This window comes from Ornithorhynchus anatinus, chromosome 6, assembly GCF_004115215.2.
Source record: "Ornithorhynchus anatinus isolate Pmale09 chromosome 6, mOrnAna1.pri.v4, whole genome shotgun sequence".
In the NCBI taxonomy this organism is placed as follows: Eukaryota; Metazoa; Chordata; class Mammalia; order Monotremata; family Ornithorhynchidae; genus Ornithorhynchus; species Ornithorhynchus anatinus.
In genome coordinates, this window is record NC_041733.1 from 12558370 (window position 1) to 12583494 (window position 25125).

At 44.4% G+C, this 25125-nt stretch overlaps 1 long non-coding RNA gene across 7 annotated transcripts in view; it reads right to left on the reverse strand.

Moving 5' to 3' along the window:
- The window catches only part of LOC120638447, a 99987-nt gene that overhangs the window by 12675 nt on the left and 62187 nt on the right, over window positions 1–25125 (reverse strand). For 5 of the 7 annotated variants that reach the window (XR_005660114.1, XR_005660110.1, XR_005660112.1 and 2 more), the window contains exon 6: window positions 20093–20196. The exons of 1 other annotated variant lie outside the window; for it this stretch is intronic. This is a non-coding gene — a long non-coding RNA (uncharacterized LOC120638447). Of the gene's footprint in view, window positions 1–10237; window positions 10594–20092; window positions 20197–25125 lie in introns of those variants that run through there. One more of the 7 variants, XR_005660115.1, reaches the window with a different exon arrangement.

Sequence of the window (25125 nt, forward strand, 5' to 3'; positions counted from 1 at the left end):
ATTCTTGGCCAGAATGGGCCAGGGTTTTGCATGGGGGCTTGATTCAGGAGCCTGTTTCTTCATTCTCCCTCACAGAATCCCAGACTTACCTATTTCTATTTTCCTGAGCCACTGTTGGGTTTTCTGTTTTGCATTTTCTGAGTTGTCCTCAGGTAGACTGAGCACAAGTGCCCGTGCAGGAGCCAAGATTGCCAGGCACCAGAATGGATGGCTAGTGAAAAGCAGTGTAAATTCTCATTGGTCAAGAAAGGTTTAGGTGCGGAAGGGAAGATGGGAGGATGGACAGATGACTTCTTATGGGTCCTTTCATTCTGAGATTCCAGGCCTTCCCTGGCAAGAGGATTCTTCTCTCCTAAGGATGAGTAGGGAGAAGAAACTTGCCTTTTTTTTCTAACAATGATCCAAGAACTGTGAGGTGGTTGGGCTCCCCTCTGTTAAGATTTAAGCAGAGCTGGCAGTAAATTGGAACTAGATGAATGACTATAGTAAAAGTCAGAGTCCAAGAATGCGTGTTCTGGGTTGGTGAGGGCAGAGTTAAGCCGCTCCAGATAAACAGAAGAGTGGGTTCCTAGGACACCCTTTTTGTAAATGATGTTTGTTACTCTGAGGCAATCACTGCACTAAGCACTGGAGCACAAGATACTCAGGTTGGATAAAATCACTGTAATAATGTTGGTATTTGTTAAGCGCTTACTATGTGCAGAGCACTGTTCTAAGCGCTGGGGTAGACACAGGGGAATCAGGTTGTCCCACGTGGGGCTCACACTTTTCATCCCCATTTTCCAGATGAGGGAACTGAGGCACAGAGAAGTTAAGTGACTTGCCCACAGTCACACAGCTGCCAAGGGCCAGAGCAGGGATTCGAACTCATGACCTCTGACTCCAAAGCCCAGGCTCTTTCAACTGAGCCACGCTGCTTCTGTCCCACAGAGGCCTCACAGTTGGAGGCAGAACAGCTATTGAGCCCCCATTTCACAGTTGAGGAAACTGAGACACAGAGAAGTAAAATGATTTGCTCAAGGGTCACACACAAAGGGCAGGTGGCAGAGCTGAAATTAGAACTCAGATCCTCTGACTCCCAGGCCACGTTGCTTCCCTGTAGACTGTAAGATGCCTGTAAGCAGGGATCATGCCTATCAACTCTACTGTATTTTCCCAGGTGCTTAGTAAAGTGTTCTGCACACTCTAAGCACTCAGTAAATGCCATTGATTGAGTTTAAACTACTGAAAATCATTTTGAATGAATCTTGAAAATAATGTTTGCTTGTGTTGTAGCTGTCAGACACTAAGGGTGAGTGTTTCATTTTGCAACTGACGACTGAGCAATTAAAAATCCAAAAGAGGTATCTCTATCTTGGGCCTCCCTGCATGTCTTTAATTAGAATGTACTGAAACAGAGAAGTAGTATTGCTTAATGGAAAGAGCTTGGGGCTGGGAATCAGAGGACTTGGGTTCTAAGCCCCACTCTACCACTTGTCTGATATAAGACCTTGGGCAAGTCAGCTAACTTCTCTATGCCTCAGTTTACTCATCTGTAAAATAATAATAATAATGTTGGTATTTGTTAAATGCTTACTATGTGCAGAGCACTGTTCTAAGCGCTGGGGTAGATACAGGGTAATCAGGTTGTCCCAAGTGAGGCTCACAGTTAATCCCCATTTTACAGATGAGGGAACTGAGGCACAGAGAAGTTAAGTGACTTGCCCACAATCACACAGCTGCCAAGGGCCAGAGCAGGGATTCGAACCCATGACCTCTGACTCCCAAGCCCGGGCTCTTTCCACAAGGTTCCTGCTCTCCCGTCTCCTTAGAATGTGAGCCTCATCTGGGACAGGGACTGTTTCTGACCTGATTATCTTGTATCTACCTCAGTGCTTAGTACAGTGCTTAGCACATAGAAAAGGAAGCAGTATGGCCTAGTGGAAAGAGCACAGGCCTGGGTGTCAGAGGACCTGGGTTTTAATCCTGGTTCTGCCAATTGCTTGCTGCATGACCTTGGGTAAATCACTTATCTCTGTGCTTCACCTATCTCATCTGTAAATAAAAATGATGATAATGATGATATTCCTTAAGCGCTTAGTATGTGCCAAGCACTGTTCTAAGTGCTGAGGTAGATACATGATAAGCAGGTTGTCCTGCGTGGGGCTCACAGTCTTTACAGATGAGGGAACTGAAGCACAGAGAAGTTAAGTGGTTTGCCCATGGTCACCAACAGACAAGCAGCAGAGGGGGATTAGAACCCATGTCTTCTGACTTCCAAACCTGCGCTCTCTTTCCACTGAGCCACGGGGATTAAATCCTACTCCCCTCTACTTAGACTGTGAGCCTCTTGTGGGACAGGGACTATACGCAATCTGATTATCTCTTATCTACACCAGTTCTTAGTACACTGCCGGGCACAGAGTAAGTGCTGAATAAATACCATTAAAATAGAAAAAGGAAAGTGCTAAACAAATGCTACAGTTATCATTATTGTGGAGCTACTCCAAAGATCTAGCCTTAAGGTCCTGGGAGCTAGACAATGACATCTTGTAGCTAGTGATTCTCTAGGACGTAAATGCAGCTGCTTCTCCATTCCCCAGAGTAGGTTTTGCTGTCCCCTTCACAAGAGTGCAGGAATTCTCTGATCCAAGGACGGGCAAAATATGGCCAGTGGGCTCGTTCCCAGCCTGCAAAGTAGACTGTAAGCTCATTGTGGGCGGCGACTGCATCTACCAACTCTCTTCCATTGTACTCTCCCAAGCGCTTAGTACTGTGCTGTGCACACCATAAGCCCTTAGAAACACAACTGATTGATTCAAAGTATTTCAGTCCAGTTCATGGTTGGGTGGCTGAAGTGATGACATTTCCATCCTTGGCATCTCTGAACAAAGTTCAAGTCCAGCACCCACTGAATGCCCTGACAGGCAAATTAATTGCCCAACCCTGCTCAAACCCAAAAGGAGAATGGCAAGAGATGAAGGGAGAAAAAGAAGGGGAAAAGAAGGGGAAAAAAAGGGGGAAAGAAGGGAAAGGTGATCCTCTCCCTTCCACCAGAGAAGAAGGGAGAGTTATTGTCCACCCAGATATGAAGGGGGAAAATTAGGTCTAAGACAGGTCCTTACCATTACAGCATCGAATTCATCCAGTTAGCAATGATGCAGTTCTGATAAGCAAGGCAATGGAATCTCCCTCACCTAAAACACTGATCAAAAACTGAACCACATCAGGCTCCCCAGCTCGCAAGGCCACAGGAAGAGTAACCCCAAGGTGAAATCCAAAATTTCTCATGAAATGGTGAATTGGCTCAGTGGAAAGAGCATGGGCTGGGGAGTCAGAGGTCATGGGTTCAAATCCCAGTTCAGCCACTTGCCAGCTGTGTGACTTCTCTGTGTCTCAGTTACCTCATCTGTAAAATGGGGATGAAGACTGTGAGCCCCACGTGGGACAACCTGATCACCATGTATCCTCCCCAGAGCTTAGAACAGTGCTTTGTACATAGTAAGCGCTTAATGAAAGCCATGATTTTGTTTTCCTCAAACCGAAAAGATGGCAATGCATCCCTCTGATTCCATTTACTCCATTATTATTCACATCTCTTCTTTCAATCTCTCCCTTTTTCATCTTGCCTTCAATCAGTTTCAAAGAATCTACTTTTCATTTATATCGCCTGTACTTTCTATTTATCTAACCTTCTGTCTGTCCTTTAAATCATTTATCATTTCTACCATATAACTGTCTCTTTATCCTTCCACTTGTCTTTCTCTTTCTCCTTCCCTCTAAACATTTTTCTTTCTGACTCTCATGCTTTCTACTCATTCATTTATCCTTTAGTCACTCTTTTTCCCTTCTCTCTTCTCATCTGATCCTATCTGTCCACTTTATTGATCTTCATAGATATCAGCCTATCCAAGTTTCTATATTCCAGGAACAAATCCTCATCCCCCAACTCTATGCTTTGCTTTTCTTTTGCTCTTAAATGGGTGACTTTTGTTTGACCTGCCTTTTTGGATGTTTGCACTGACTCCCTACCTCCCTGCAAGACCCGACTCTGTTATACTGTACTCTCCCAAGCGCTAAATATAGTGGTCCAAACCCAGTAAGCCCTCAATAAACACGACTGATTGATTGATTACTTCCCAATCCAGTCAGGGGTAATCATGAAGTACCACAAGAAAGCTTATTCTGGAAAGAAACTTAAGTGGCCCTATTTGAGACCTATCAATCTGGGGGTAAGATTTAAAGAAGAATTCAACTTGATACTTATCTAGGCTGAACTTTCAGGCCTTCGTATGGAATGTGGAAAGTTTGCTCTTTGCCACGAAACTCATTTCTCCTGAGTACAATAGTGTCTGTCATCCTGACCTCCCTCCACTCTCATTTGCCTGCTTCAAGGACAAAATCGACTATGGGCTTCAAACGAAAGATGAGATTAAAATGTTCCCTAAACCCATTCAGAGCCTCCTGTTGGGCTTCTGTCAGCTGGCCACTCTTGGAGCTGGTGAAGAAGTTGCAGAAATTGTGTTTGTCTTCCCCCTCTCTTTCCGATTCAGCCTCAAGACATCATCTGGCAGTTTGGGAATCGCCGCATCAACTTTCCGTTTTCACAGGCCTGCTTTCAAAACTGAAACAAGGTCATGAAACTCACTAGTTGGGAAAAAAAAGTTTAATTATAAATAATAATTAAAAAAAATCTCTGAAACTCCAAGCTTGAGGTTGCTTTTGTTGGCTTTTCCACCCTGAAGGCCTCAGATGAGTGCTAAGCAGTGTGTGAAAGTGTTAATGGGGAAAGCATCACCTCACAGTCACAGCCCTGGCGAGATATGGCACCCACCGCAGAAATGAGATATAAAGAGTGTACTTACTCTCTCCGTGTGAAAACCGCTGGGTTAAATATAACAGAAAGCTCGCTGGCTCTAGTGAGAAGAGGTGATCTTTTCATTCGATGCCAGGACTCTTGCTTGGCAAAAGGCAAAGCAGAATTCCCCCGTGGCACCTGGAACGTCTCTTCCTCCATTAAATGTGCATACACATTACTGGCTATTATCAAAGTGAGTAAACTTCCTTCGTGATATGGATTTACACAGAGAGTGTTGCTGCACCAGATCACAAAAGCCCCCTGTGTTTTTTTGTTCTCGGGTTTCAGACTCATGATTGTCTTTGATCCATTTCTATTTTCTTGAGAGGAAGGAATAACCAGCAGCTGGCACACTGTAGACAGGGACAGTGCGGCCCAGTGGAAAGAGCAGAGGCCTGGGAGTGGAAGGACCGCTCTAATCCCGGCTCTGCCAGTTGCCTGCTGTGTGACTTGGGGAAATGATTTAACTTCTCTGTGCCTCAGTTTCCTCAGAATGAGGATCCGATACCTGTTCTTGGTCCTACTTAAACTGTGAGCCCCATGTAGGACAGGGACTGAGTCCAACCTTATTAATGGGTACTTTATCTCCAGTCCTTATTCATTCATTCATTCAATAGTATTTATTAAGCACTTACTATGTGCAGAGGACTGTACTAAGTGCTTGGAATGTACAATTTGGCAACAGATAGAGACAATCCCTGCCCAATGATGGGCACACAGTTTAATCGAGGGAGACAGACAGCAAAGCAAAACAGAACAAAACAAAAACAAGACAACAAAACAAAAACAAGACAATGCTTAGAAGAGTGCTTGACACATAGTAAGTGCTTAACACATATTATGATAATAATGACAATAATAATGACAATAATGACAGTACTACTACTTCTAATAATAATAATAATAAAAAAATTAGACTCCCCAGGCAGTTCTGGTCCAGCCCCTAAATTGGGAGTTGCCTGTCTCCTGTGCCTACACAGTCCTGTGATAATTGTCAGTCAATTGTATTTTTTCAGCATTTACTGTGTGCAGAGCACTGTACCAAGTGCTCGAAAGAGTAAAATATAACAATAACAGGAATATATTCCTTATCCACAATGAGCTCACGGTCTAGAGAGGGAGACTTCAGGTCCATGATTCCTTTCTCCTGAGACCACTAACTGTTTGGAGGTCAGATTGGGCTATCCTGTTGCCACCATACAGCTTTTGGGCCAGACACACATTTGAAATTGCATCTTGTATTATCCCCAAAGTTCCAAGTCCCTCCTTTCCCGCACCTCCATTCTTGGGGCCTGAACAGAAGCAAATGTAACATCAGCAAATGATTACAAAGAAAGGGCCAAAGAGAGAATCCGGGCTGGGGTTAAAATAAACTCTGGCACCAAGAGTAGGTATCCCAGTGGCATGTTGATAAGCTTAACCAAGACTTGAGACTTAACCAGCCTATAAATTACTGTCCATGTTGTTCATAATAGATATATGGGTTAAGACAGAGGCAAATATGTGGCTAATACAGAGACCTCCTTGTTTGTCCATGTATATCCCACCAAGGGAGGAGAGGGGAGGGAGATTTATCTTAATGCGCAGTACTAAATGCTGGGGTAGATACAAAAGAATCAGGTCCCACGTGGGGCTCAGAGTATAAGTAGGAGGGAGAATAGGTATTGAATCCCCATTTTGCCCATGAGGGAACAGAGAAGTTAAGTGGCTTGTCCTAGGTCACACAGCAGGTAAGTGGCAGAGCAGACTTGGAACCTAGGTCCTCTGACTCCCAGGCCCATGCTCTTTCCACTAGGCCACACTACTTCCTGTGTGCTCTATTGTGTGCAAAGCACTGTATTAAGCACTGGAAAAATACAGATGTGGGAATTAGACACAGTCCCTGTCCTTCAGGGGGCTGGCTCACAGTCTAAGAATATAAGCGGGGAGAGAGTGCTGGTGACAGACATGTAAGGAGAGATGGAGGAATAGAACACTAAAGCAACATTAAAGTCAAGGACAAATACGTAGAATAAAAATAAAGATAATAATCAGGAAGGTCCTGTGGCTAGAGGAGCAGAATTTCAAGCTCTTTGTGGTTCAGAATTGGAAAGAGCACGGGACCGGAAGTCAGAAAACCTGGGTTCTAAACCTTGCTCTTTTTTTATGGTATTTTTTCAGTGCCTATTATGTGCCAGGCACTGTACTAAACACTAGGATATACACAAGTTAACGAGGTTTAACCCAATCTATGTCTCACATAGAGTTTACAGTCTTAACCCCCATTTTACAAGTGAGGGTACTGAGGCACAGAGAAGAGAGTGACTTGCCCAAGGTCATATAGCAGACAAGTGGATTAGAACCCAGGACCTTCTGACTCCCAGGCCCATGCTCTATCCACTAGGCCTCGCTGCTTCTGGTATGTGACTAATATGTGTGATCTTGGGCAAGTTATTTGGGTTCTCTGTGCCTCAGCTTTCTCAGCTGCAAAATTGGAATTAGAGATCAGTTCTCCCTCCCTATTAGACTGTCAGTCCCATGGGGACTGTACATCCCAGCATTAAGCACACTGCTTGGCACTTAGTGCTTAACAAATACCACAATTGCTAGGATCATCTCAGGGTCCAAGACCTCATCTTCCCATCTATGCCTCATAATCCCATGAGGATTACTCTCTGCCTAAATGCTGCCCATCCTGGTCTTTGTCTAGTCTGGCTCAAAAGAGCCTCTAACAGCACAGATCCCTTAAACCTCAGGCTTGTAAGCTCGATGTGGCCAGGGGAAGTGTCTGTTATTTTGTTGCGTTGTACTCTCCCAAGCGCTTAGTACAGTGCCCTGTACATTCTAAGTACTCGATAAATGTCATTGATTCGTAGATTCGATACGCAGATGGAGTGGTGGAGGGAGCAGCAGTGGAGTAGGCTTCTCAAGCAGGGTTGAATAGGATCTTTTCTTTGAATCTCTGTGGGATTCTCCTTCTCATCTGGGGTGGAGTAGGAGAAAATTCCGCCTTCTTTTATGCCACGGAGTCCTGAGTATTTCATAAGAATGGCACGTCCAGTTTAGCAGGGACAGCCTTCTCGGGGACGTATTCAGTGAATTGTAACCCGGTGACTCAGAAATTTACTTTCACCAAGAAGTTAAGCCCCAAATGAAGACTGATCCAAACAGGGCCACATCCACCCACTCTCCCCTCCACACACCCACGTTTCTTACTCAGGCACGGTGGTTGGAAATATCTAACCACATTTGCCTAGAGTCTTAAGTGGAACATGTAGTCTTGCCTGTGAAACTCCTGGGAACTCTCTCTGTTTACAGACTTTAACAAAAGTGATACTTCGCCTGAGTTATAACCTCGGATGTGAGATTTAATGAAGACCTAGATGTTGGAAGAAGAGCTGCAATGTGATTTTCCCGGTGCTGTGCTTCATCTTCTAAACACTAGGTTTCTGCTATGCATGATCTCTGTTCACTGTAAGTGGGTCAGGCTGGATTTCACTGGGAAGAAGCTGAATCCTGACTGATGCAAAATTTAAGGTCTGGGGGAGAGTGTGTGAAAGAGAAGAGATAGAGGGAGGAAGGGGGAGGGGGAAAGAGAGAAAGAGAGGGAGGAAGGGCAATGGAAAGAGAGATTTCTCTGAGGGTGAGTGAGTTCATGTGGAGATGTTAGCTGGAGCAAGTTTCTCCCTTATTTTCCCTTGCAGAATCAGCTCTGGACCCTCCATGACTACTATGAGCAAACAGGACCCTCCTGCATTTTTCTAGGGGCTAGTAGTACCTTATAAGATTTTTTTATGGTATTTGCTAAGTGCTCACTATGTTCCAAGCACTGTACTAAGCGCTGGGCAGATACAAGGTTGTCAGGTTGGGCACAATCCCTGTCTCATTATACAGATGGTCCCATTTTACAGATGAGGGAACTGTGGCAGAGAGAAGTGAAGTGACTTGCCCAAGGTCGCACAGAAGACAAGTGGTAGAGTCAGGATAAGAAGCCAGTTCCTTGGACTCCCAGGCCCATGCTTTTTCCATTAGGCCACGCTGTTTCACTTGGTAGTGGAAGTTCTATTTTAAAATGAGAATTTCTGGACTGTCTTTCCCTCATTTCATCTGGCAGGTTTGGGGAAGTCCTAGGTTGGGGTCTATGATAAGCCATAGAGAGGGTCTAGAGGACAATAAAAGAGTTGTAAACAAGGAGGATGAAGGCTCTCCATAAGCTGCTCCCTCTTTCATTACTTCTTCCCATCGCCCACTACATCCCATATGTACTCTTTGCTGCTTCTGAGCAAATCCTCCTGCCTTCAAATCTCTTTCCTTCGACCCACTGTTCAGGCTCTTTCTCCACCTCACCCCAACAACTCTCAGCTTCCCTAAACCTCATCCCTCATCCCTTTCAAAGATCTCCTAAAAGTGTCACCTCCTCCAGGAGGCACTGCCTGATATGATCCCTTCATCCTTCTGATCATGCCATCCCCTCAGTTACCTAAGCTCTCAAGGGCCTTCAGGTCTGTACTGACTGGTTGTTTATCCTCATGTGTTTGTTGTATTCATGAAGTCTCACTCTTTTCTCTACTAGCTTTTATGTCTGTCCATTTATTCCCAGGGTAGGGACCATGTCTTAGTTTTTTCTGAGTTGTCCACCCAGTCCAGGGCCCTGCATAAAGTTAGTCCCTGTTAATGGTGATGACGATGATGATGATGATGATGATGTTATTGCTTAGACACTCCAGTGAAGTCAGGGATCTTTAAGGAAAATAAAGTGTGGAGAATTCCCATTTGGAAACCTGCAAATTCCTATGTAATGCAAAGTAAAAAATGTCCAAAAGATTTTTAAGAGGAGGAGGAGAAGATGGGAACTGTTCTTAATTTTCAGGACCATAGAACTGCTTCAAGGACAGATGGAGAAATGAGAGCTGAATAAGTTTAAAACAGAAAATGGCAGAATCAGGCCCTATCTGTGCTGGACTCATATGAGGTGAGAGAAAGGGAGAGCAGAGAAAAATCAGCGGGAACACCAAAATCCCTATATCTGTGTCTTCCTACTCGAAAGAGAACCAGTGGCCCTATCTAAATAGCTACTGTCGCCATTTGTCCAGTTTTATACTGGACAGCCCAGTTTTAAGGATTTCTGTCTCTAATTGGTGGAACTATAGTGTGGAAATACATTTTGCCCAGAATTGTTATTTTATCCTGCTCTTATACCAATCTATCTCCCCGCCTGGTAGGGATATGGCATCTGATGCCTTACGTCTGGTATTTTTATTTTAAGTATCCAACCTGTCTCTGCCTCAGCTCCTGCTGACAAATTCTTCAGCTCAGAAGTGGCGGACCTGTTTATAAGGGACCAGAGAGGGGAATGTAACCTCTCTAGAGCGAGTGGGGAAGTCCTGACCTTCCTGAAAATTGCTCTCCATTCAGCCAGAATCTGGTGGACTTTGGCAAAATGTTGCATGTGAAAACACATTACATTGCATGTCCAGAGTAAAGCAGACAACAGAGAGTTGGTAAACACAAGGGCATCCAGGGGCTACCTTATGAATGGCACACTGGCAAAGCGGCTCACAACGTGTGCTGAGCTTGGCTTTCGGCCTGTTCCCCACTGTCTACCTAAGATACCCGCTGTGGCTTGCTGTTTCTTCGACGCAAACCAGCCCATCAATACCTAGGACAAGATCCCTATTGGCAGAGGCTTCTGCTGACTCAGCTGCCAAGTACAGTCCAGGTCCCCATGATTCTGGTAATCGGCCAGTACACGAAACAGGCAGGGTCACTTCTTTTCTCTGGTAAAAATAACGAAAAAAATTGTGGTATTCGTCAAACACATACTATGCGCCAAACACTGGGGTAGATATAGGATAACCAGAACAGAGACAGTCTCTGTCCCACGTGGGATTTACAGTCTAAGGGGGAGGGAGAACAAGTATTTAATCCCCATTTTGCAGATGAGGAGACTGAGGCATAGAGAAGTTAAGTGACTTATGCAAGGTCATCCACAAAGCAAGGCACAGAGGTGGGATTCAAACCCAAGACTCCTGTCCTATGTGTTCCCATTAGGCCACACAGGTTCCAGTGTGCTTTTCTCCAACTCCAAAAGGACTTTCAGATTTAAAAAACCAGAATGGAGAGAGAGTTGATCTCTAATCTGGACTAATCATGCTGTCAAATTAGGCAAAGAGAAAGCTAACCATCTTGGGGTGGAGTCAGCTTTCCATGTTGTCTGCTGAACTAGCATGAGCTATTTCCACTTTTTTAACTTTTTAAATTTGATGTTATTTCACCTTGATAAGTTGTAATTATATGTGTGATTACACTCAATGTGTCAAAAAGGGATATTTTTTCAAAATGAATTAATGGCCAAAAAAAAAACCCCTTTGATTTTGCTTAGTCAGTCTAATTGGTGGCTGGAGAGGAGAGTTTGTGTTGTCCTCTGAGCTGACCAATAGAGAGTTTCCCCATTAGAAATTTCTCAAACTTAATGAAGTGCTATTGCTGTCCTTCAGTCCTTTGAGGTTTCCCCACTTTCACACCTTGAGGTGGTTTGAATGTCTTAACTTTCAAAAGCCTATATTTGAAATTCTTTCCTCTTCCAGGAAACCACCAAATTTCATTAGACAAAAACTACTGGGATTTGATTGTTCTTCATTCTCTAAACTACACTCTTGGTAAAAGCAAAGCACTATGGGAAGCAGCTTTAACTCTTTCAGGAACCCAGAGAAATATCCAGTCTTAAGTACCTCTACAGGATTCGTAGCAGAAAGTGATGATACTATCTTTAAATAACTTTTGTCTGTCTGGCCGTCATCAGAGTGTAAGCTGTACCTCTATCTCAAATCTGACAGGCCACAGCTCTTCCCGTCATCAAAGTCCCCTGAAAGTCCACCTTCTCCAATAAGACTATTCTGATTAAATTTCAGCCTTCTGAGTCCTATTAATGCATCAGCCATCTCTAACTAGCACTCCTATATTTATTTATACCCATTCTCGAGCATATATATACCCTAATATATACTTATTTACAGGCTTATTCAATTATACATTCAATGATTAGTTTTGATGACTCTATTTGTAAGTAATTTTCTGTCTCCTACATTGGAGGGCTGCTCCTTGTGGTCAGGGAATATCACACTTATTTTGCCTTCCCAAAGGGTCCTTATAGTGCATTGCGTTCAATGGGCATTCAATAAATACCACTAATAGGTTACTACAGTACATTTTAGTTCTTGGAATTTACTAGCTACTAATCTAGTCTATGGAAGCTAATGGGACAATGAGTACTGCAGACACTGAGACAATCTCAATAAGCAGCATGGCCTAATGGAAAGAATATGGGCCTGAGAGTCAGAAGACCTGGGTTCTAATTTCAGCTCTGCTAATTGCTTGCTGTGTGATCTCGGACAAATCACTTAATTTCTCTATATACCTCATCTGCAAAATGGGGATTAAATCCTACTCCCTCTATTTAGACTGTGAGCCCCATGTGGGATACAAAATGTGTTGAACATGATTATCTTGCTTCTAATTCTGTGCTTAGTACAGTGTTTGGCACATAGTAAGGGCTTAACATATACCCTAAAAAAAATCTAGCCTACTGAATTAAATTTTCACCACAAAGTTCATTCATTCATTCATTCAATAGTATTTGTTGAGCACTTACTATGTGCAGAGCACTGTACTAAGTGCTTGGAATGTACAAATCAGTAACAGATAGAGACAGTCCCTGCCCTTTGACGGGCTTACAGGCTAATCGGGGGAGACGGACAGACAAGAACAATAGCAATAAATAGAATCAAGGGGATGACAAAGTTCATTTTGAGCTCCTTGATCTTTGTCCGTCAATGGCTGGACCAGCTTTGGATGGTAACACAAGGTAAGCAACCTCAGAACCTGGGTTCTAACCCAGGCTCCACCACTTGTCTGCTGTATGACCTTGGACAAATTGCTTAACTTCTCAGTGCCTGTTACCTCATCTGTAAAATGGGGATTGGGACTGTGAGCCCTATGTGGGACAGGGACTGTGTCCAACCTGATTAGCTTGTATCTACCCCAGTGCTTAGTACAGTGCCTGGCACAGAGTCACCATTTAACAAATACCATAAAAAGCCCTCAGGGCATGGCTCAGGCTTAGTGACAATTAAAAATGCAACAGAACCCAGACCCAGTTGGAAGCCATTCCTGTGTGAGCAAGGATCTGGGAGAGGCTTACAATGACTCTGGAACAAGGGGGCTGGGTCAGGGCCAGAATGAGCCAGGATCTCTAACTCACCTGGTGATCCTTCCTGAGAAATGGTGTGCATTCAGTGAAGGGGGAGAGGGATGAACGGGCTGTATGTGACGTAATTATGGGCCTCGGGGGGCACATGTTGCATAATATTGTGATGTCATACGGAAAGAGGTGTGGCCACACAGCAGAACATGTTAATGTCAGACAAAACATGAAGGAGTAGCAAATGTTGCCCTGTCTTGGCCCACCGAGCCTCTCAAGTCGACCCTTATCAAAAGATGCTGTGGTAAATCCAGACACCGGAACTAAGGTGATAGTTGAGAGGGACTGAAGATGCCAAAGGAAAGAAGAACTCAAGATTATCGTCCCAATTTGGCTACTTGCCTCCTGTGGGGAAGTCACTTAATTAACTTCTCTGTGCCTCAGTTTCCTTATCTGTAAAATGGGGATAAAATACCTAGTCACCCTCCCTCTTGGAGCTCCATATGGGAAAGGCGCTGTGTCCAATCTGTTTATATTGCACAACCCCAGTATTTAGTTCAGTGCTTGGCACAGAGTACATGCTCAACAAATATAATTATGATTATGATTACTATTTTATTATCATTAACACAGTGACTTCTCTTGCTTCAGGGTTACACTTTGCATCTAGCACATAGTCTACTGTGCTGTAAGATCAATGTGGCCAGGGAATATGTCTCACAACTCTATTGTGTTGCATTCTCCCAAGAGCTTAGTATAATGCTCTGCACACAGTAAGGGCTCAATAAAATACAATAGAATGAGTGAATAAATGATGGGCTTATGCTGGGATACAGTTCCCATGGTGTCTTCTAAGCATCCTTGATAAAATATATCCCTCTATCATTGTTGTGACTTCTCCATTTACAAGTCAAGAGTAAAGGACTTTTATCTCTCTACTCACTCACCAAGGATAAAGAAAGGGCATTAAGTTGGTCTACTAAGAATGCATGGAGAAACTCAGGTGGGATGGCTAAAGTTAGACATCTCAAAGTTGCCAATTAATTCTGTGCCAAAAAAAAAAAGTGTTTGCATATGGTGCTTCCTCTTTGGGCTTGAACATTTTAAATCTGATCCAGAAACAACAGCTTCGAGCCTGCAGACGAGAGAGACGGTCACAACTCACTGAGTGGAAGGCTAGTTAACGCTAATGACTTTAGGGCAGACCTGGAGGTGCCCCTGCATCCCACCCCTGTTGGCAATGACTTATGGAACCTGGATTTGTTCCTGTCACCCTGACCCCGGAGGAGCCTGAGCACGTCATTACAGGCTGCTCTACTGTGAGTCCAAGGATGCCCACTAGAATAGTACTAGTAGCTTAGTAATTAATCAATCAATGGTATTTATTGAGCCCTTACTCTGTGCAGAGCAGTGTCTTGATATTTGGGAGAGTACAGTAGAACAAAATTGGAAGACATGTTCCCTGCCCATCAAGATTTACAGTCTAGAGGAGTAGGTGTAGACTGTGAGTTCATTTTAGGCAACGTGTCTACCACCTCTGTTATATTGTACTCCCTCAAGTGCTCAGTACAGTGTTCTGCACATTCGTTCATTCATTCAATAATATGTATTGAGTGCTTACTATGTGCAGAGCACTGTACTAAGCACTTGGAATGTACAATTAGGCAGCAGATAGAGACAATCCCTGCCCAATAACAGGCTCACAATCTAAAATGGGGGAGACAGAAAGCAAAGCAATATAGAAGAAAACAAGTAGCCTGGCGTAGGTAACATCAAGATAAATAGAATCATAGGTATATACACACCATTAGTAAAATAGAGTAATCGATAATATATACAAATATGCACAGTGCTGGGGGGAAGGGAAGGGGGAACAGCAGAGGGAGTGGGAAAGAGGAATGGGCAGGGGTGGAGGAGCAGAGGGAAAGGGGGCCTCAGTCTGGGAAGGCCTCCTGGAGGAGGTGAGCTCTCATTAGGGCATTGAAGAGGGGAAGAGAGTTAGTTTGGCGAAGGTGAGGAGGGAGGGCATTCCAGGACAGCGGTAGGACGTGGGCCAGGGGTCAATGGCGGGACAGGCACGAACGAGGGATGGTGAGGAGGTGAGCGGCAGAGGAGCGGAGCGTGCAGGGTGGGCAGTAGAAGGAGAGAAGGGAGGTGAGGTAGGAGGAGGCAAGGTGATGGAGAGCTTTGAAGCCAAGAGTGAGGAGTTTTTGTTTCATATACACAGTAAGTGCTCACTAAATATGATTGAACGATAGATAAAATTTATTACTAGATTGTGAAGAACAGTGCTTGGCACATAGTAAGCGCTTAAGAAATACCATTATTATTAAACAGGTTGTGAGAGCAGGGATAGTGTCCTCCAACTTAATTGTATTGTACTCTCCTAAATCCTTAGTAACGTGCTCTGCACAGAATAAGCACTCACACAGTGAGCACTCAATAAATACTGCTGATTAATTATGAAGTCAGAGGATAGTGACCAAAGTGGATCTTAAATGCCACTGATTGATTGGTTGCTTCATCTAAGATTGAACAAAACCTCTGGCCTCCCCTATTATTAGACTGTAGCTCCTCCAGGGCAGAAACCATGTATTTTACTTCTAATCCATCAAGTATATTTATTGAGCATTTACTGTGTATAGAACACTTTACTAAGAACTTGGAAAAATAAAATATACAGAGTTTTTAGGAATGCGCCCTGCCCAAAAGGAACTTAAGAGTTTAGAGGACTGTTGACTGCACAGTGTGGATAATAATAATAATAATGTTGGTATTTGTTAAGCACTTACTATGTGCAGAACACTGTTCTAAGCGCTGGGGTAGACACAGGGGAATCAGGTTGTCCCACATGGGGCTCACAGTCTCGATCCCCATTTTACAGATGAGGTAACTGAGGCACAGAGACGTTAAATGACTTGCCCACAGTCACACAGCTGCCAAGTGGCAGAGCTAGGATTCGAACCCATGACCTCTGACTCCAAAGCCCGGGCTCTTTCCACTGAGTGGGTTCCACATTTAAATTAATTTCCATCCCATGGCAGAATTGGTGACAAATTGGGCTAATCCAGCCTAATGAGCCTGCTTGACTGGCTATACCTAGCAGTCAGAGCTCTATCCTTAAAAAACTTTCCCTTATTTGCTAAATTATCTGACTCTCAACTAACCCCAGATGCAAAAGTTACTGAGTCCACCTGTGAGCTGGAAACTATGAGGACCACCTTATTCCATTATTATTTCCCATTTGGAAGGTTGTGTGTACCAACTCTGTTGAAGTGTACTTTCCTAAGTGTTTAGCATGGTGCTTTCTATACAGTAAATGCCCAATAAATCTGACATTGATTAGGTTTCAAATCAAGACTGGTTCAGGGGTCTTTGCCCCCAGGGACTGCAATGAATCCCAAGAAAGACACCAGACCAGTTCACAAACCCTCAGGTACCCAAATCAACAGTACTGATTGAGCACCTACTCTAAGCAGAGCGCTGACCTAGGAAAAAGGGGGCGACTGTTCCCCAGAATAGAGCATACACCAGGAGGTTCAGGCTTTGTTGGAAACATAGCCCCAAAGTAAAACTCTACATGGTCAAGCCCAGGTTGTCCCAGGACTGTCCCTTGGGGCTTGAACCCCATGAAGTCTAATGTCAGAAAATCATCAGCTCTAATCCCAGCTCCACCACTTGTCTGCTGTGTGACCTTGGTTAAGTCACTTCAATTTTCTGTGCCTCATTTGTTTCATCTTTAAAATGGGGTTTAAGACTATGAGCTCCATGTGGGATAGGGATTGTGTCCAACTTGATTTGCTTGTATCTACTCCAGCACTTAATACAGCGCCTGGCACACAGGAAACACTTAGCAAATACCACGATTATTATTATTAGTATTATGCACATATCTATAATTAATTTATGTAAATGTCTGTCTCCCCCTCTAAACCATAGGCTCACCATGAGCAGGGAATATATCTGTTTATTGTTATATTCTACTTCCCCAAGCGCTTAGTACAGTGCTTTGCACACAGTAAGCACTCAAAAAAGGCAAATGAATGAATGAATGAAGTTACATCATGAGTGGCTCTCAAGAGTTACTTTCCAGTTTGGCACAGCCCATTCCTCAGGGAGCTCTGGCAGGCTCAAATGCTTGTCCATCCTTCTCCCTTCAGGGATGGGCTGTCCTTCCTAGAATTAGTGCTGCCTAAACTCCCGAAGGTGTAAACAAGGGGGAGGAGGAGGGTAATACGTGTTCTTCTCTTTCAGAGTGGAGATCCAGAGATGGCTCAGCACCTGGTTAATTAGCACCCCCTGACTAAAAAAAGAAAGTCACACTATTTCAAGGCCAAGGGCCAGCAAGCGAAAGGACCCACAAATGGAGATCAAGGGCCAACGAGAGTAGCAGGTGCAAAATGTGCTAAGCAATCAATCATATTTATTGAGCACTTCCTGTGTGCAGAGCAGTCTACTAAGCAGTTGGGAGAGTATGCTATCACAGAGTTGGTAGACATGTTTCCTGCCCACAAAGATGTGAGGGCTAGCCAAACTGAGCCTCTTTTGGCATGTATTTTTCAAGAGCAGTGTTTCCTAGTGGAAAAAGCACAGGCTTGGGAGGCAGAAAACTTGGGTTCTAATTTCAGCTCTGCTACTTATCTGGTATGTGACCTTGGGCAAGTCATTTAACTTATCTGTGCCTCAGTTTCCTCATCTGCAAAATGGGGATTCAATATCCATTCTCCCTCTTATTCAGACTCTGAGCCCCAAGTGGGACCTGATTCTCTTGCATCTACCCCAGGGATTAATAGAGTGCTTGGGATTCAGTTCTTATAATGAACCTGAATTGGCCAATCAGAACACCATAAAGCAGCAGCATTGCAGAGTGGATCTGGGAGCCAGAGGACTGGGTTCTAATCTCTCCTTTACCACTTTCCTGCTGAGTTACCTTGGGCAAATATTTAACTCCTTTTGTCTCAGTTTCTTCATAAGTAAAGCTGGGATTCCAATGTAGTCAGTGTACATTGACAAGGATGTCACAATCCCTGTGAAGCAGGGAAGCTAGTGGGAGGCGAAGGTCTGTATTTCTTGCACGCATGCAGAGAAAGTGAAATAATCTAATACCTAGAAGTCTGTCACTACCCCAGCACCAATCACAGCCCAAAGACTGAGGGAATTCCTCTGAAGGGGGATGTACAATTATAATCGTGCTGACAACTAGCAGCTGCATGAGTCTCCTTCTGAGCATGTGTCTGTGTGTATATGCATGCATCTCCCCCAGTTAGTCCTTGTCTCTTTTTTCTTTCAGCTTTATTTAGCCCTTTCCCCTCCATTTTCTCCCTTTCTCCCTCTTTGTTTTCTGCCTCTGTATCACTCATTCCTTTAATGAAATATCTCTCTCTGCCTGATTTTTTTTTCTCTTCCATTTTCCCTTCCACTCCTTTTTTTCACTCTTCCTCTTTCTCTTTTTCTCTTCTTTCTCTACAGTCTTTCTCTTCTGCCTTTGAGTCTGCACACCATCTTTCCCTCTTTCTCTTTCCTTTGCTCTTCTCTCTCTTTCGTCTTTTTTCTGTCTCACTTTCTATACTCCTTCTTTACTCAGGTAGGGTGTGCCCATTCAAGAAGTTCCCTTGAGTTCCCTATAAAATCAATCTTTTCCTCTGGTGACCCATTTCACCAATTTCCACCCTTTAATGTCACATCTGCACAGAGCTTGCAAGTGGGTTTGCTATTACAGAATGGCTTCTTGCTCCCCTCCTTTCACAAAGTGAAGAGATGGGAATTTGGGAGGAAGAAGAGCCATTTGGGTCCAAGTTGGGAACCTTCCTGAAATCCGTGAATCCTCTCTCTGCCAAATTTCAGCACAAACCAGAGAGTCTGCCCCAGGGAACACTAGGAAAGATTCTGAAAGTTGAACATTGTCCTCCCAGTACAGTTCGAGGTTAATCCCTGACTGCTAGTGACCTAAGGGGTATGTCCTAAGGGTTTCAAACTGTATTTATGTCTCTCTCCATCCACTCCCCAGCCGTTTGCCCTCCCTGCTCTCATGTTTCTGCTGTTCTGCTGTGCCTGCTAGATTCACCAGTTCATTCTTCAGCTTCCCAGAGCTCTCATTCCCACAGGATGCCTGTAAAAGTGGTCCTGGGGGAGCTCTGAATAAGCTTTGACCTATAGATTGCTTCTTCGGCACTTCAAAAACCACCTTCTCCCTTTGATTTAAAAGGGGAAAGTGCACTGTGCCCTTCTGCAAGTCGTGCCTTCTCCATTTGATTTATAAAGAGCTCACAGGGAAGTCACCCTGCAGGATTGCCTGGTTCTGCTGGTTAACTTTCTCTTCAGCAGCTGCAGCCCTGAAAATCCAGAACTTCACCTTCCTCCTCACTGTCCCACTTTCTATTCCATCTCTCCCACTGCCATTCACGACCTTAGTCCATATGTTCCTTGCTTATCTCTCTCTCTCTCCCTCCCTCCATCCTCAAAATCATCTGATTCTTCAGGCTCCTCCTGCCATAATCCATTCCCCTATCTCCCTTTCACCCCTCAGAACGTGCAAATATGTGTATGTGTGTGTATGTGTGTCAGGGTTGGGGTGAGGGGAAGTACATGTGGAGAGGTGGAGGCACTTCAGATCAACTTCTCAAGCCAAATACTATCTTTCCACAGAAGCTGGAAAAACTCATCAAGAAGAACTGCACTGAGACAGGTTACTAAAGAAAATCAAGGAAATGTGACGAATGTTTGAGATTTGAATGTACAGCACTCTTTTTCCACTTGTTTCTATTCGACATAATCACATGGGATCTTTTCTGACCGTAGAGTCAGACAGATCAGAGATTTCGGTCTGGGGAAAGTGAGTGACTTCAAGTGAACTTTCCTTCCTTCATCTTGCCTCTCTATTTCCTTTATCCTGACCATAACCCTCATCAACTTCTAGGGCCCCAAAATCGACCCTCCAACCCAAAATAATATTTACTCTTGGGCTCCACCTGCACAGTTACTGTTGCTAGATATGACATAGTGACAAAAGAGCAAAAGGTTCCACTTCCTGCCCTCTTCCCCCTGAGACTGGAGCTGTGAGGCATTTTTAATCCTACCTCTTCCTTCCCAGGCAAAGATTTGGATCCCTTAAGGCAGCATCACCCATCACCGGGCTTTTCTTCTGTTCCCGTCAGCCTTTCCAGAGCTCTGATTCCTCGGCCTAGAAGGGAAATTGTTTTGTTGAAGGGATTCCACGTGGCTTCTTTCAGCCCTTAAAATGGGCTCCATGTGGGAGAGAGGATAAATTTGGTGTTGTCATCGAAGAGGGTGAATTAAACTCCCACACGTTCATAGAGATTGACCTAAATAATAATAATGGTACTGATATTTAAACACTTTCTCTAGGCCAAGCTCTGTGCCAGATATTGGGGTAGTTACAATATAATCAGATTGGACAAAGTCCACATGGGGAGCACTGTCAAAAAGGAAGGAAAAACAGATATTTAATTTTCGTTTTAGAACTGAGGAAACTGACATTTAGAGAAGTTGTCACCTAACCAAGGTGACACTTCAGACAAGGGGCAGAGCTGGGATTAGAACCCAGCTCTCCTGAATCCCAGTCCACTGGGCCCTACTAGTTCTCTGATCCTCCCTTGCAATTGGAAGTAGAAGCAGCAGTAGCTGGCTACTGAGCTTCCCCATGGAAGCTACCCAATGCACCCTCTTATCAAGCTTGTAGGAATTGGACTAGAGGTACACTGCCTTGAAGGTGGGAGTGAAGTAGCAAAATGGAGAGAGAAAGGAGGGAGGGGACGAGCAGCTAATCTGAAACCCAAGTACAACAGGAGAGCTTGGGTGAGAACCAGTGGGTGGGAATGGATTCAGGGTGGATGACTCCACCCTGGCTGCTAGTCGTCGACCATGACTGCCCAGAAACAGCGTGGCTCAGTGGAAAGAGCCTGGGCTTCGGAGTCAGAGGTCATGGGTTCGAATTCTGGCTCTGCTACTTGTCAGCTGTGTGACTGTGGGTAAGTCACTTAACTTCTCTGTGCCTCAGTTACCTCATCTGTAAAATGGGAATTAACTGTCAGCCTCACGTGGGACAACCTGATTACCCTGTATCTACCCCAGCACTTAGAACAGTGCTCTGCACATAGTAAGCGATTAACAAATACCAACATTATTATCTTGAAGGGTGAAAGCAGAGAACTCTGAAACCTAGGACACTTTCCTGTTGAGGTTTTGATCTTGAGTTTGTTTTTCTTTTTAGTCATGCAAACTCCCAAAATGCTAAGGAGAGAGAGAAAAATATTTCAGTCCACAGGACCCTCTCCCTTTATTCTGTAAATAGATTCAAAGAAGAGCAAAACCCTAGGGAGGCTATTAAGAAATTAGCATTGGCAGTTCGTGTGGGAACATTCACTCCACTTACCGAAGGGAGATGTATATGGTATAAAATTCAAATAATGGAGCAGAATGGTTGGGAAATCTGGACCTCTTCTGGGTTTCCTTTGAAAATGTGACCTTCCAAGGTTAATCACAGGCATAGGGAATGAGCTTAGTTCAGTCGTCTGCACACTGTAAGCACTCAATAAATACCATTGATTGACTGATTGAGGAATTTATACCCAAGGTATTAGACCAGGGCCTGGGATGGCACACTTTAGAGGTCACCACAGGCTGCCACTTTTACTGCTCAGTGTGGCCAGTTAATACAATTCCCCACAGCCACACTAAACCAAGGTCCCATCCTGAAACTTCCAGGTGAGGCGGAACCGGGAAACAGAAGTGTCGGCTTCCAGAATTCAGGGAATTTAGTCCCAGCTTTTATGGAGCCTCGGGAGCCTAAGGAGGCCCAAGTCCACACACTAAACATCTGTAAGTCTTGGACAGTCAGAAAGACAGGATGTGGTTCTAAGGTGGAATCTCAGAGGAAATTTCTTGGATTGTGATGGTGACTTCAACAAAGGTAGGGGTGCATTAAGGAGGGGGATTCAGAGGGTGTGGGAGGAGAAGGTGAACAGGAAGGGGAAAACGACATGCCCATCCCCCGAGGAAACTTTGTTGAGGCCCTGAGATGCAGGTGGATTGCTTACTCCAAAAATGATACGCATTTTCTGGGATATAATATGTGGTTTTCAGCCTCACCTGTCCCATGACTCGCAATTCCCTGAGGAAAGTCTTCTTGAATTTGACTTTGTGACATAAAATCCCCAAAACCAATCCAGCCTGATCCACAGACTTTGTGAAACCCTGCTTGGGGAAATGGGGAAAGGAAATTCCCATGGGACAATGACTGCAGGAATGAAGGGATGAGCAGCATGGCCCAATGGATAGAGCAAAGGCCTGGGAGTCAAAGGACCTGTGTTCTAATTCCAGTTCTGCCACTTGCCTGCTGTGTAACTTGGACTAGGCACTTAACTTCTCTGGGCCTCAGTTACCTCATCTGTAAAATGGGGATTAAGACTATGAGCTCCATGTGGGACATGGACTGTGTTCAACATGATTAGCTTTAATCTACCCCAGTTTTTAGTATAGTGCCTGGCACATAGTAAGCACATAACAAATACCATTAAAAAAAAAGGCAGCTTCCAAAGGTCTGATGGTTATAGCCCAACCGTTAAAGAGCAGACTAGGTATCAATCAGTGGTATTTATTGAGCATTTACTGTGTGCAGAGCACTGAACTAAGTGCTGAGTTGAGCATAATAAAGTAAGTAGACAAGATGCCCAACCTCAGGGGCTCATTTACTGAAGAACAGCTAAGTTGCAACAGAAAGATGTTCAGGGAAGAGAGGAGAGGGGGATGCGATGGAGTCCCTGGGATCAAAGGCATGGGGGGTGAAAAGAGGGGGGTGACCTTGCTGTCGACGGGTAGTAGGAATGACTGTGGGGGGCCCTGGAGTGAGCTGGGTAGTCCATAATGTTTGGGTCAGAGTTGTTGGTGTGATACCTGAGACCTAACAGAGTCAGTAACTGACCCATTCCACATGGAGGAAGGAAGAATAAACTGAGTCTTTGTTCTATTGTACTCTCCTGCAGGCTTAGTACAGTGCTCTGCACACAGTAAGCATTCAATAAATACAGTGGATTGATGACTCACCGGAAAGAGCTTCGGGCCAAATGTGGCTATATAAAATTTAAGGCAATATTCCTCTCATGTTTATTTTTCATATTAATCAGAGTACAACCTCTGAATCTATGGAGACAGAGCATCCAACAAAACCCTGTCAGGCTAGGTAACACAGCGTTCTTTCATTAAAATAAACCTCAAAACCGGGTACTGAGAACCATTATCTAGACCAAACGATGAAGCAAATGAGGGCAACTTCCCCAAGAGGTGAATGGCACCTCTCCAGCCTTTGGAGACTTCAAGACCAAAAATCAATCCATGGACTTTACTGAGTGCTTATTGTGCAGAACACTGCACTAAGCACTTGGGAGAGAAATATACAAGAGTTGGTAGACACGATCCCTGCCCACAGTGAGCTTACAGGCTAGAGACAAAATGGCAACTAATACAGACGGGTACCTACCTAATATACCCACTAAGCTCGAAGAAACCCAAACATGCACAACACGAGAGCTGAAGAGAAAGGATTCCATGGACTTTAGTGAGTGCTTATTATGTACAGAGCACTGTACTAAGCACTTGGGAGAAAAATATACAAGAATTGGTAGACATGATCCCTGCCCACAATGAGCTTACAGTCTAGAGACAAAATGGCAACTAATACAGAAGGGTACCTACCTAATATACCCACTAAACTCGAAGAAACCCAAACATGCACAACATGAGAGCTGAAGAGAAAGGCATTAAATACAGAGCCAGGCCCAGAATGACCCTGGCTGGAAGGACTGAAAGCTACGTTATATGGGAAATGAAACTTCTGAAAACAAGAGTCCAGTGGCACTGAAAGCAGTGAAAAGCACTACCCGCTAACACAGCAGCATAACAGAGGACTGTCTTCACCATATGCCCAGACTAGTCCAGACTGTGGTCCTCAATTATGATCCACATCGCTTTACAGGAGATTTTGTCCCGGTCAAGCCCCTGGGACCTTTACAGGTAGCATATCACAGTCACTGCAAGGGACAGACCAGTGCAAAACCATCATCTCCACTAGAAGTAGGGCTGATCACAACACAGCTACAGGGTCAAAGGAGCAGCATGGCATAGTGGATAGAGGACGGACCTGGGATTCAGAAGGTCATGGGTTCTAATCCCAGCTCCACCACTTGTCTTCTGTGTGAACTTGGGCAAGTCATTTCACTTCTCTGGGTCTCAGTTACCTCATCTGTAAAATGGAGGTTGAGACTGTGAGCTCCACATGGCACAGGGACTGTGTACAACCAGATTTGCTTGTATCCTCCCCAGTGCTTAGAAGAGTGCATGGCATACAGTAAGTACTTAACAAATACCACAATTATAATTATTATCATTTTTATTCAACCTCAAACCCCCTGGACTGGGGTGCCTGCCCCAGGACAGACAGGACACATTTCTCATCTGGCAGCCTTCCCTAACTGGAACCCTCTCTGGTAAAGAGGAGGACTCTGATTGGTTCAGGAACACATCCTGATAATGCCATGACTCAATTTATCCCGCTCCCCAGGGGGTATGGAAACCTTTAGGGGAGTTTACTAATGGCCAAAACCCTGCAGGCTCGGTTGCCTGTGAGGGATTAAAACAAATTGCCTCAAAACCCTCCTCCTAAGCAGTAGCATGGTCTCCCAGGAGCAGGGAGCTCTCACATAGGCAGACTTCACAGACACCCCTCTTTATAGCAAGAGAAATAAAAATATTTACTATACACATACAGAAATATCAAAGGCAGATTTTTAGATCTCCCACGGCTGGGAGTAATTAAATTGATAGCAACAATAAATATAAGCAATAAAGAGTTTAAATAAAATCCTGGTTTAACCGTAGGCTATCCTTATTCTGATACCTATCCTTAACTTGAGCTACCTCCCCAAACTAAGGAATAGCCACTCAGATTTTCTCATCTGTGGGGCCCTTCATATGACTTCTACAGCTCCCAATCCATAAGAGTTAATGAAGCAGTCTGTTCTCTGCCCCTTCTCATTTAATCCTTTCTTCTGACCCAATCTTTCATTGGAATTGGCTAGTCCCCGACCAGTGTCAT